Raw genomic sequence first — 11,090 nt, 5'->3', positions numbered from 1 at the left:
GCCCCAGTGCTCCCGCTGGGGCGTCACCCCCTTTTTCTTCTCTTTTACTGCTGTTTTCACTTATTTCCTGAGGAAAACCATGTCGTTCGGTTTTGTTGGGTTTTTTTTCTCCATCCTTGTTTGTATTCGCGGCGTCCCGGCACTGCGAGCAGCGCAGGGGCTGCCATCTCCTCCCCCCAGGCTACCCCAGGGCTGGGGAGGGAGGATCCTGGGGGGCAGTGGTGGCACCTTCGCGTCCCCGAGGGCACCGGGCTCTTTGTCCCCAGTGCCTGGGTGCCCAGTGTGGCAGGTCCCTTCTCGGAGGGTCCCCAGGCGTGGGGTGAACCTCCAGGGTCCCTCCTGCCATCACAGGGCATAAGCTCCAGGAGCGCTGTGGTCTGTCACCTATGTTGTCTCATCAGGCAGATATTTGAATTTAATTGTCAGTCGCATTCTTCGCATGGCTTTTAATTATCCTTCTTGCATCCTTATAATGATATCTGGCAAGAAAAGAGGAAATCGGAGCCAAGAAGGCAAAAATCCTGCAGTATGTTTAAACTCTGAGAGAAAAACCTGCAAAAGGTTTTGCCAAAATTCCCAGCTGATCACCATTACCCCAGAAAGGAAATATAAATTTCACAGGAATCAATTTATTTGCTGCCTTCTACTGACCTCTTCACCCCACTGCTACCCTTACAAAGGACCAGGAGAGCTTGAAGCATGGTGAAAGCTCTGTCCCATGCACAGACCCTACGTGAGGAGCTGAGATGTTACAGGACCTTACATTCTTAGACGTGATTTTTCTAATTTGCCTTTACTTGGGCCTAGCACCAACCCCATTTGGGTCTGTGGAAACGTTTTAACAGATGGCTGGAAAAAGCAAGTGCTACAAAAATCTCAACTATTCAGACAAGTCTTTCTCAACTATGAACGATTAGAGGAGAAATACAAGGTGAGGGAGAGGTCCCCAGGGGTAGAGGGCAAATGTCTCCAACAGAAACACAGCTAGAGAATACAGCTGGTGTCAGGCGGAAGCCAGGGCTGGTGACACCAGTTCAGCTGCTCTTGGGCCACCAGAAAATAATCATTCAACAGCGAGGAAGATACCTGGAGTATCAGAAGGCAGCTAACGAGTAAGACTCCACCAGCAGTACCATACTAATCCCAGATCCCTTCCTCATCTGCACTCTGCGTCCACTGGCATCCCGAGGAGATACGCAGTCCCACCGCCCAGGAAGCTCTGCCCTTACACCTCTGCTGTTCTCCGTGATGGAGGAGTTGGCCCATGTCTGGTAGAGGGTGAAAGCAGCGTGAGGTGTGGTTACGTAGTGGGAGCCAGGGCTGCAGCATGGTCCAGGTGGGCTCTTGCTTTCCATGGGCGTACACACACAACTGCCATGCGTGCTCCAGAGCCTCCCCAGCTTTCCTCTCACAGGTCTTCCTAACTGTAGTAGATGACCACACCAAACGAGGCCTCTTGATCACTCTTACTCTTCTGACAAGGTACAGATTGCCCAGCAGTCACTTCTAGATGACCACAGACTCTCCACTGACTAATTCTCTATATGTCCCTTTCCTGCCTTATCTCAAATGTATCAGCTTTCCTGTATCACACTGACACTGCTGTTTTCAAGAGTCTCAGTGGGAAGAAGGAATAAATATTAGCATAATTGTTTCCTTCTTTGACTGTTTTCCCCAATTTTTTATTTACGATGACTGAATAAATTCTGACTGAAGGACTGTTTGATCTCCAGACACAAATTCAGGTAGGCACAATCGTAGGAGACATGACACTGATACAAATGTTTACAGTAGATGGGGTCAGAGATACAAGACACGGCTAAGAAACATTCAGTGGGACTCACCTCACTTGACTGTAGGGGCTGGGGATGCCCTGGGCTATCCATGACACAATACATGACTACAGACCTTTCCCATCTGGAGCAGCCACTGAAAGTCAGTGCTGGAAAAGATGAAGTCACCCCATAAAAGAAAAAGTGTCTATGGAAATGTCTGTAGTTAGAGACATCCCACCACACTTCCTTTGGTTTCCTGGTGTATATCTGTCTTCCTGTGACTGACTGCTGTCTCTCTACTTCTGATTAGGGGAAAGGATCATTTTCTTTTTGTGTTATGTTTGTACAGCACTTGCCACCATGGGGAGCTGATCCATAGCTATCAGTCCATGGTATTTCAGTTATACAGATAAAAGACATTATGTACTGCTATGCACAACACAATAGATGGATAGAAGCTTGGTGTCTACATGACTCTTCCTAGAATGAAATCTTAAAGAAAGTATTGGACAAAACTTCTTTCATGTCTAAAGTTGTGGAGAAGAACATTTAGTTTGAAATTGAGTTATGAGACAATTAGTTGCCACAAAAATGTCTGTGTTTTGGTTTTAGGGTGTACATTGAGCCATAAGCTCAGAAAAGATAGTTCCCCTGGCCTATCTTAATACCTGTCTTAAGAAAAAATGTACCACTGTCCAGTTCTCTGCTGCAGCTATAGACAAAATCAAATTTAAAAAAGGAAAAAATACCAAGTATAGATTTTTTTTTTCCCTATGTGTATAATTCTTCAGAACCCAGAGCTCTGGTGAAATTGGGCTGCGCAAGCTTTTTTAAAAAGGGAGTAAAGTCTGAGATCTGAGTGTTACTGTGAGCCATTGTTGAGGCAAAGAGCAGTAAGTGACAACATACATAAGGGTGAAGAGGTATTAGCTGTAGTATATTGTCAAGTGATAACACACACGCTGACTTTTCAGCACCTTGCGAGTAAGCTGAAAATGAAACAGTCTACAGGTGGGAGCCCTAATGAATGGCACTGTCAGGACGTAATTTCTCATGGTTGAAGAAATCTTTTATTCTGCAGGGAAGTGAAGTAACCTGGCATTATGGGCCTGTGCCAGATTCTGCCGCAGACAATGAAGTGATTTCAGAGGCCATTGAGTCTGGAAGGAAGAATGACAGCCCACAGTTGGCTCAAATGAGTCCTCCCATTGCTCACTGCTGATGTAATGCAGCAGAAAAGGCCTTGGAGTTCCCCACTACAGTGACAGCTATCCCGTGGGCTCCCTCTTCCTTGCACAGGGCAGAGACCCCAGCTCACAGATTCCCTGTTTCCCTAGTTATTTCTAACTATGGAAGTTAAAGGTGAAGACACTCTCTTCCCTTTGAAAACAGTCTGGTTTGAAGGCAAGGACGTTGCAGACTGGGACTTTGGAGAAGCAAGTCCTATCCCCATCTCTGCCCCTACTTCACAGCAGGACTTCAGGAAGGCTCCGCTGCCTCAGTTCCCGACACTTGGTTCCATGAGGGTGAGAACATGTTCTATCTCAAGGCAGTGTTAGGATGATAAATGCAGGGTGACTGTCCCACGACTGGGTGCTGTGGTGACAGGAAGGGGAAGACCAGACATTTGCATCAGATATGTTGCACCATAAGATGATGCCACCCAGAGAGAATGAACTCTTTTTCTCAGGTTTTCCAAGATTGTGGATGCAAGGGTAGGGGAAAGCACTTATTACTAGTTCCCAGAAGCAAGATGCTTTTGTCAGCTCGTAAAGGAAGCATGTGAGGATTGAGAATCTGAGTGTTTGGTTTATGAAAAAGACTGCCAAGTGGGAAAACTGATAACTGAACGTATACAATGTCCTTCCTGCGCTGGCAAAAATCTTATCATCAGCAAGTGTGACACAGTGGAGCAGGGTGGAGGACTCTAGCCTTGAGACGATTCCTATGCCCAAATACAGACAACTAAAAGCTAGACATGACCACTCTAGGTTCCTTTTGCAAGCTTTTGGGGCTACCTCAGAGGGAGATTTATTACATTCTAAAATAGGATTTAGGATAGGCCAGACAATCATTCCTTAAAAGCACTCACTTTCTTCCATTGTCTATCAGGAGAGGTTAAATCCAGCTTTTTAATGCCTACAGTTACGTGAAATGAATCTCACTCAGTGTGTTCATCTTCTTCCTGGGCAAACAGGGATATCTGAGCATCTAGCTGCAATTCATAGTAACAGGGCTGCACAGTTCTATCTGCAGACATAAGAGTGCAAATAAACAGCTTTTCCAGAGACAACTCAAGCTTTAAAGTTTCCAAAATTATTGAAAATCTACTACTACATGGGAAACACAGGAGGTAACATCGGGCTGAAATTACAATGTGTCTAGCAATAACTTTGTAGGGGGTTTCCCCCCCCCACCCCCGAATTCTCAGATGAAAGGCTTATTGGGATTATGTATATCTGCCAGACAGAGCATGGGATTCTCTAAACATCTGCTTGAAATAGAGTATATTATGTAGAAAGTTTTGATCCAATTATGAGATGCATACAAAGAAGACAATGAGGAACAACATTTTGAATTCAGCTTGGTTCAAAATTCACAGCTATATATATAGTATATACACTCAACTATACAGATCTTGGGAATTACGGCTATTCATATTACTGAAAATATTTCTGACAAGTAATATTTAAACTAACAGTGCCCCTTTAATTTCATGATAGTGAAAACTCGTTGAAATAAAACAGGCACCTGGATTTGCTCCAAGACGACTGAGATTCTTGTAAGACACTGCATCTTCACCATTTGGATAAACAGCATCTCAGTATAGTGAAGTAATCCCAAAATAACACCTTAAAAATAAAACATCCACTGCAACTGCACTCTCTGAGAACTTCAGGAATTTCCTGAAAAAGGGAATCTTCAGTGTTATGCAAAACTGTACCACATTCATCACTACTGTTTTTGTTTTCATGCTAGCCTGTGTCTATCTGCTGCATTTAGATTCTGCTGCAGGTCTCACTGCTCCGTCTGGCGGTTTTGAATCCACCATGAACTCATCTAAGAATAGTGAGCTATAACATTTTGTAAGTGCTGTATGTGACCATGAAGTTACTGTACAGTTGGAAGGTCACTGAAGGTATTAATAGACTGCTTTTCAGCTCCTGTTGGAGATCATACTCACCTCGTGCCCAACTTGTTTAAAGAGAAGCCCGTGTTCAAGGCACACAGCAAAGGAGAAGGTTCTCCCTCCCCACAGTGAGAGCCCACGCCTGCAGAGAAGATGAGCTTGGGCACAGTGTTTGGACAAACCTTTCACCACCTGTCCGTCAGCCTTTGCAATGATGTTGCATGGGCAATGCTGGCAAGGCCCTTTCCTAATCCTCTTGTACAGCAAGAATTGGTAGGACTTCTAAGAAGATGCTTGAGCTCAGATTTAGTGTGAACCTGGGCAAGTTTCACCCAGCATGAAGGCACCCTGAAGTTAGCAGTGTGACTCGTAAGCGAGGGACCACATCCTATTTCAGACTATGTTCGATCTATGCTCTGCCCAGCAGTGCAGACAGAGCCTCTGCAGCTAAAACATCCCTCAGGGAGAGGAAGGGTTGAAGGTGCAAGATCATCCTGCAATGGATGCAGGCCCTGTGGGAAGACATAAAGCAGGTGTATCTCCCCAGTTTAGGTAGACAAAGAGAAAGGAAAACCAGGCAGGCGTTAGGACTATTTTAATGAGAGATTCGGCTTTAATTTCTCAGTCAAATAAGACTTTGCTGGTAGAATTTCTGTGAGTTCATGTAACCCCTGTGAATCAGTGCTGCTACGGGGAATGATCACAGGGACCCAAGGGTGTACAGGAGGGCTGTTTAGCCACCACAGCCAGCACACGGGCCTGTCTGAAAGGGACCTCTGGTCTGAAATGTGAAGAGGAGTCATATTAGAATCAGGAGAGGTCGGTTACAGTTAGCTTGGGAACAAGTAAACAAGATTAACCTCGGATAATTTTAGTCAACTACAAAATATGCCAGTAGCCTAAGGAAGGCCATCTTTGAGTCAGAGAGAGGAGGCATCTCCAGAGGCAATCCATCCCACCCATGTTAGATGCTGCAGTTATTATGGAACGAACTGCAGTCTGGAATTATTTCCTCTTGGGCGTCAGTAGAGGCAGCCTAGACAGCTCATGTGGAGAGGACATTTGGCTTTTAAAGTTAGATTGGCAATACACCATTCAGAGTTAAGTGCTCCTCAACAGAGAATCGCTCTTGGGTAGCTCTTGTTCACATCTTGTCAAGATGAACTTAGCTTGTTTTCCAAATCTAGTGTATCCAGCTATGAAAACAGTGATTATTTTTCTCCCAAATAGGCAACCTGTTTCACTAACCTATGATCCTTTTCCTTCCCTTGTGGCAGATGACATCTTTCATTTGCAAGGTAATAATTGTGATTTTATGCTTTTCAGCTGTGACTGCAGCTGCAGTACTGTATTTAGCTCTGGCTACCTAGTTCCATGTGAGATGTAGATGAATTGGAGGTGATTAAGAAAAACAACAACAACAAAATGAAACCCAAAAAATTATTAAAGGAAAATGAAGCAAACTTATATGGTTTATCACAGGATGAACCTAACAGTCTACACTTGCAGTGTCGAGTATATAGGACCCTAAGGAGGAATTATTTCACATGGCACTAAAGAGTATAATGACAAGAGTATAATGCGATGAGATTAAAAAAAAAGACATATTTGGGCTAAATGTCAGCAGAAAAATTTCTGACTGTGTGAACTGGTTGTGAAATAGTATCCCAGGGGATTTCCCCTGCCCTCCCCCCTCTCCCAAGGATATATAAACTGTGTGAGGCAAAACATTAGGAAAAGGAACAATCCTGAATATCACGTAGCAGTTCGTGTAATCCAATAGATCTTTCCCAGCACTAATTACTACAATCTATAGTTCAAAGCCTAGAAGATAAGAAAACCATTTGATGATATGTCTTGCAGAGACACATCCCGTAAGGAATATTTATAGCAAGTCTGGATTTCTTATAACATTGCTGACACAGTGTGCCTTTGAGTGCACTTCAAAACTCAAAAACGAATGTCTAAAAATAGCCCTGTGCTGCTCCATACTGTGTACCAGGTACTTACTGGTGGTCTGTAAATATTTCCTCTCTCAAACGTACTCAGCGAAGAAGCCTATTTCCAAAATGTCAAATCTATGCACTCAGTCTACAATCTTTCACTTAAGCTGGGTTCCTTTCTGTACCAAGGAGAGAGATTTCAGTGGAGAAATGTAATTTTAAATGACACAAGCCATATCAGCGAAAGATATAGATACTGTGGACCTGAGACTAGGACCTCAACACTACATCAGGAGCTGAGTGATGTGTCAAACCTGTAGATATAATTTAGAATTTATCATAACTCTCTCATACTCATCCTCATTGAAAATCTGAACTAAGGCAAGCAGGGTATAGATACCTGCCTACATTTAGCAACAGCCTAAGACGGTAAGCCTGAGAGGCATCCCACGTAACTCCGTGGCATCATTCCATGGCCACCTTGGCAGAGACTCCTGAGACAGGAGAGGAATGAGCAGTGCACGTGACGCAGACATCTACACAGGTACCCCTCGAATGGCAGTTCAGCCACACTCAGGAGAAGTAAAGGTCCTGATACTGCCCTCATCCTAGTGTATTAGTAGGAAGTTCCCATATAAATACTGATTGGAGTAGTGCACCTGGCCTATGAGGAAAGACCCCAGCCAGAAGTGCCAGATTTTGCTATACCTTAGGTGCTGCAAAACACTTTGGTCTGTCTTCACTTGATAGTCGAGTTACCCACACAACGAGGGTTTTATAGCTGGAAGGAAGCATTGTGATCTAGGCTGACATCCTGCACGAGCCGGTGGACTTCTCTGCTCCTGGTCACTAGTCTTGTCTGCGCTAAAAAGACATTTAAAGAACAGTCAGTCTTGAGCTAAAAATTGCCAGAGTGTAGGTATACATTACAGTCTTTGGTTCATTATTGTCTAATCATTTCTATTTATACTTCAGCTGTTTATCAAGATGTGTTATGGTCAAAGGCCTTGAAAGTTTAAGTATACTCTATCAGTACAATTACTGTTATTCTAAAACTTGCAGTTTCATCAAAGCAGTATTATTCTTTGACAAAATCTGTTTCCATAAATCTTAATTACATTACTCTAGTCCTTTGTGAAATATATCATCGATCTGATTATGTGATTTGAGATTGGTGTCAAGTAGAAAAGACCACTGTTATCTGGGTAATTCCGTATGTCCTATTCAAACACTCACATCACCTTCACTTTCTTACAGAGCTTTACAGTTTTCATTCTGCTTAAGGACTAATTGAAATCTGACAGTAATGGTCAAGAGAGCTTCTTGACAAGTTTTTGAAAACTCCTGATTTTAAAATGTTTAATTTTAGTGACAGCTGCAAGCAATAATATTTAACTCTTGGAATGATACCTCTGTTAGTTGGCAAGGCTAACATATATTTTCCATGTTGATTTTTGGTCTAGGAAACTGTTGTATGTAATTTTTAGAAAGTCCCACTGTGGGAAATCCAGAATGCATCATTCAGACTAAGTTACTTTCTCTATACATTGCAGAGAGATGTTTTAAGTAGATATTTATCCTGTGGTTCAAAAACATTTGAGATCGATGGTTTCCCTTGTTAATGACAGAAAGAGGTGATGCCATTTTTGACACAAAATTTCTGATATTTTGAGATTGCTACTTGCTGGCTTAGTTATAAAAGTGATTTAAATTGTCTGATCACAGAAATCCTGCCACTAAATTCAGTAATATCAGTTAGGTCAAATTGATGTTTATTAATGAGCAGGCAAATTCCTCTTGCTTATTTTCCAGATGGAATATTAGCTTAAGGGAAATTAGATATATTTTTCTTTTCAAGTCTCTTGGTTGCTTTGCTGATTTCTTTCATGATGTTTCAAATTTGTGCTAATGAGTGTGATTTTGTTCTACCTTTTCACTCTGCTCTTTTTCTATCAGCTGAATGCCCCAGCCCGTTCCCAGAGAACTCTATATGATTCTTGATTTGGAGGCCATCTAAACTGTCCCATTTCCCTAGGAAAAGTAGGACAACATTTCTCAAAGCTTTGACATGAACTATTTACCTCACTCTTACCTAACTTCTGCCTAGCATTTACCACTTCTTTCAGATCATGTTAACATTTTTCTTCACGGCTTCCTGCTGAGATCTCTGCTCTCAGTAGTACATGGGATGACCTGTCATTAGTATTCAGTTAGACCATCAGTAGACATCAAATCTATCTAGAGAACCATAGAATAATTTAGGTTGCCTCTGGCAGTCTTCTAGTCCAACCTCATGCTCAAAGCAGGACTAAATCCAAAGATGAGCCTTAGATTCACCTCTTAAGTCCAGTAAGGCCCTTCTCTTGCAGAATATCCATCAAGGACCATCTGCTGCCTTTGAACAGGTTGCAAGTTCTTTACATGAACATGTACAGACTCACAGGTTGAGACTTCCGCAGTGACCTACCCCATACCCTCTGTTCTTTTCTAATGGTCTTGTGCATATATGGCTGAAGGAAATTAATAGCAAATTTAGTGGTTATGTGCAAGAGTGGCTTGAGTCTGTTCTCAAAGACAAGTGAAAGACAATGAAAACAAGCAACCTTTTCTTCTTTTTCTTTAAATGTCTTACAAAAAATATTTTTCTATAATTTTTCATACCATGTTTACCAGTTTTATTTATTTATTTATTTACTGTGTTGAAACTGGGTTGGCAGACCTGTGGCATACAGCTGGTTAACTTCCTGAGAACTTACTCAAGTTCCTTGCTCTAACTGAAGAGATGGGTTGGATAAAGTGAAATAGGGTGAAATGTAAGAGTCTGTGATATACAGGATATCAACTGAGGTAATACTGTGCATCGTTTACTGTATCAGTATGAAACAGCGAAAGGCATGGATTATAATAAACATGATGTCCTGATACAAAAGATACAACATATATGCATGACTCAAAGCATACTAACTTGACTGATTTGGAGACACACCATTAACGTATTTTAAAATAAATACTTAACAAGCACTTGTTAAATATTTCCCGCATTGCCAGCATGAAGGAATAAGGCTACAATTCTCCATTGTCCTGCAACAGGCATGATTATAAAAGGAAAGGCAGTTTTAAAATAACAAATTCTCTAGTATGTTTCATTAAAAGCCAGCTGTTTGCTACCAGCAATGAACACAGAAGGGTCTGTGACAGCAACACCCCAAGTTATACTTTGTCTAAGTGTAGACTGATTATACTATTATGCTGGTAGCTGCTGACCTGTTCCATTATATGACTTTCAAACAAATCTCTCTTTTACCCTTGCTGTAAAGCTAAGCACATTTTTTTTTCAAAGTTCTTAGTAAATAATCGACATATCTTCATTTACAAAAATAGAATGGAGCAGAAATTCCTAACTGAGCCTGTGGGGCTGGACAAACGATCACAAATGTTTAAATATTTGATTGGAGAAAAGCCAAATTTTGAATGTCATGGAGAGTGGCCAGTGCCAAGCATCCAATTCTTCTACAGGACCTGAACGTTTGAGCTGGAGCTAATTGTTTACCCAGTCTGTCTGCCCGGGCAAACAAGCTCCTCGAAGCTCATTGCTGTGAGTCTGCCCGGATCCCCATTCCTCAGCCTTTATGTACTTATTAGGCTTACAATAAAGGACAGCACCGAAGCAAGCGCAGATGTTAACAAAGCCAGGGGAATGCCAGGCCTGGTCAGAATTAAATCAGTGTGTTGTGAATGCTCTTGTTCTGAATGTGAATACGGAGTTTCTGTTGTGAGGGTAGGCGAGTAGCAGAAGGAGGGTGAGATGAAGTTGAGTCCCCCGTACTGAACTCGGCAGGGTAAGCTGACAGCTGACTGAGCCCTAATTAGGACCTGACAACCTGATCCTGCAGGCAATATTCTCACTGAAACAAATGGGAGCTCTGTCTGATTAAGAACAGTATTGTATCATATTGCTACATATATTATTTGTATTTCTCCAGAATCCACAGGTCCTAACCCAGTTTGGAACTGCACTGTGCTCTACATTATAAAAAAAGAAAAATAAAAGATACTTTCTCACCGTATTTTTTGCAGTCAAGATGGAAAAAAGAGTCTATCAGCCTGTGTTTGCACACCGTGTTACTGGCATGACCTGGAATAAAGCCAACATGCCCTGAACCACCATCCAGTAGGCAATATTGCTCTAATTAAATTAGGTCTCTCAGCTACATTCCTAACCTTAGTTCTTAATTTGCCTTT

Source organism: Athene cunicularia, assembly GCF_003259725.1.
Source record: "Athene cunicularia isolate RWA chromosome 1 unlocalized genomic scaffold, athCun1 chr1_part1, whole genome shotgun sequence".
Classification (NCBI taxonomy): domain Eukaryota; kingdom Metazoa; phylum Chordata; class Aves; order Strigiformes; family Strigidae; genus Athene; species Athene cunicularia.
The sequence above is the reverse complement of the archived record's forward strand: the minus strand, read 5'-3'. Positions refer to the sequence as shown.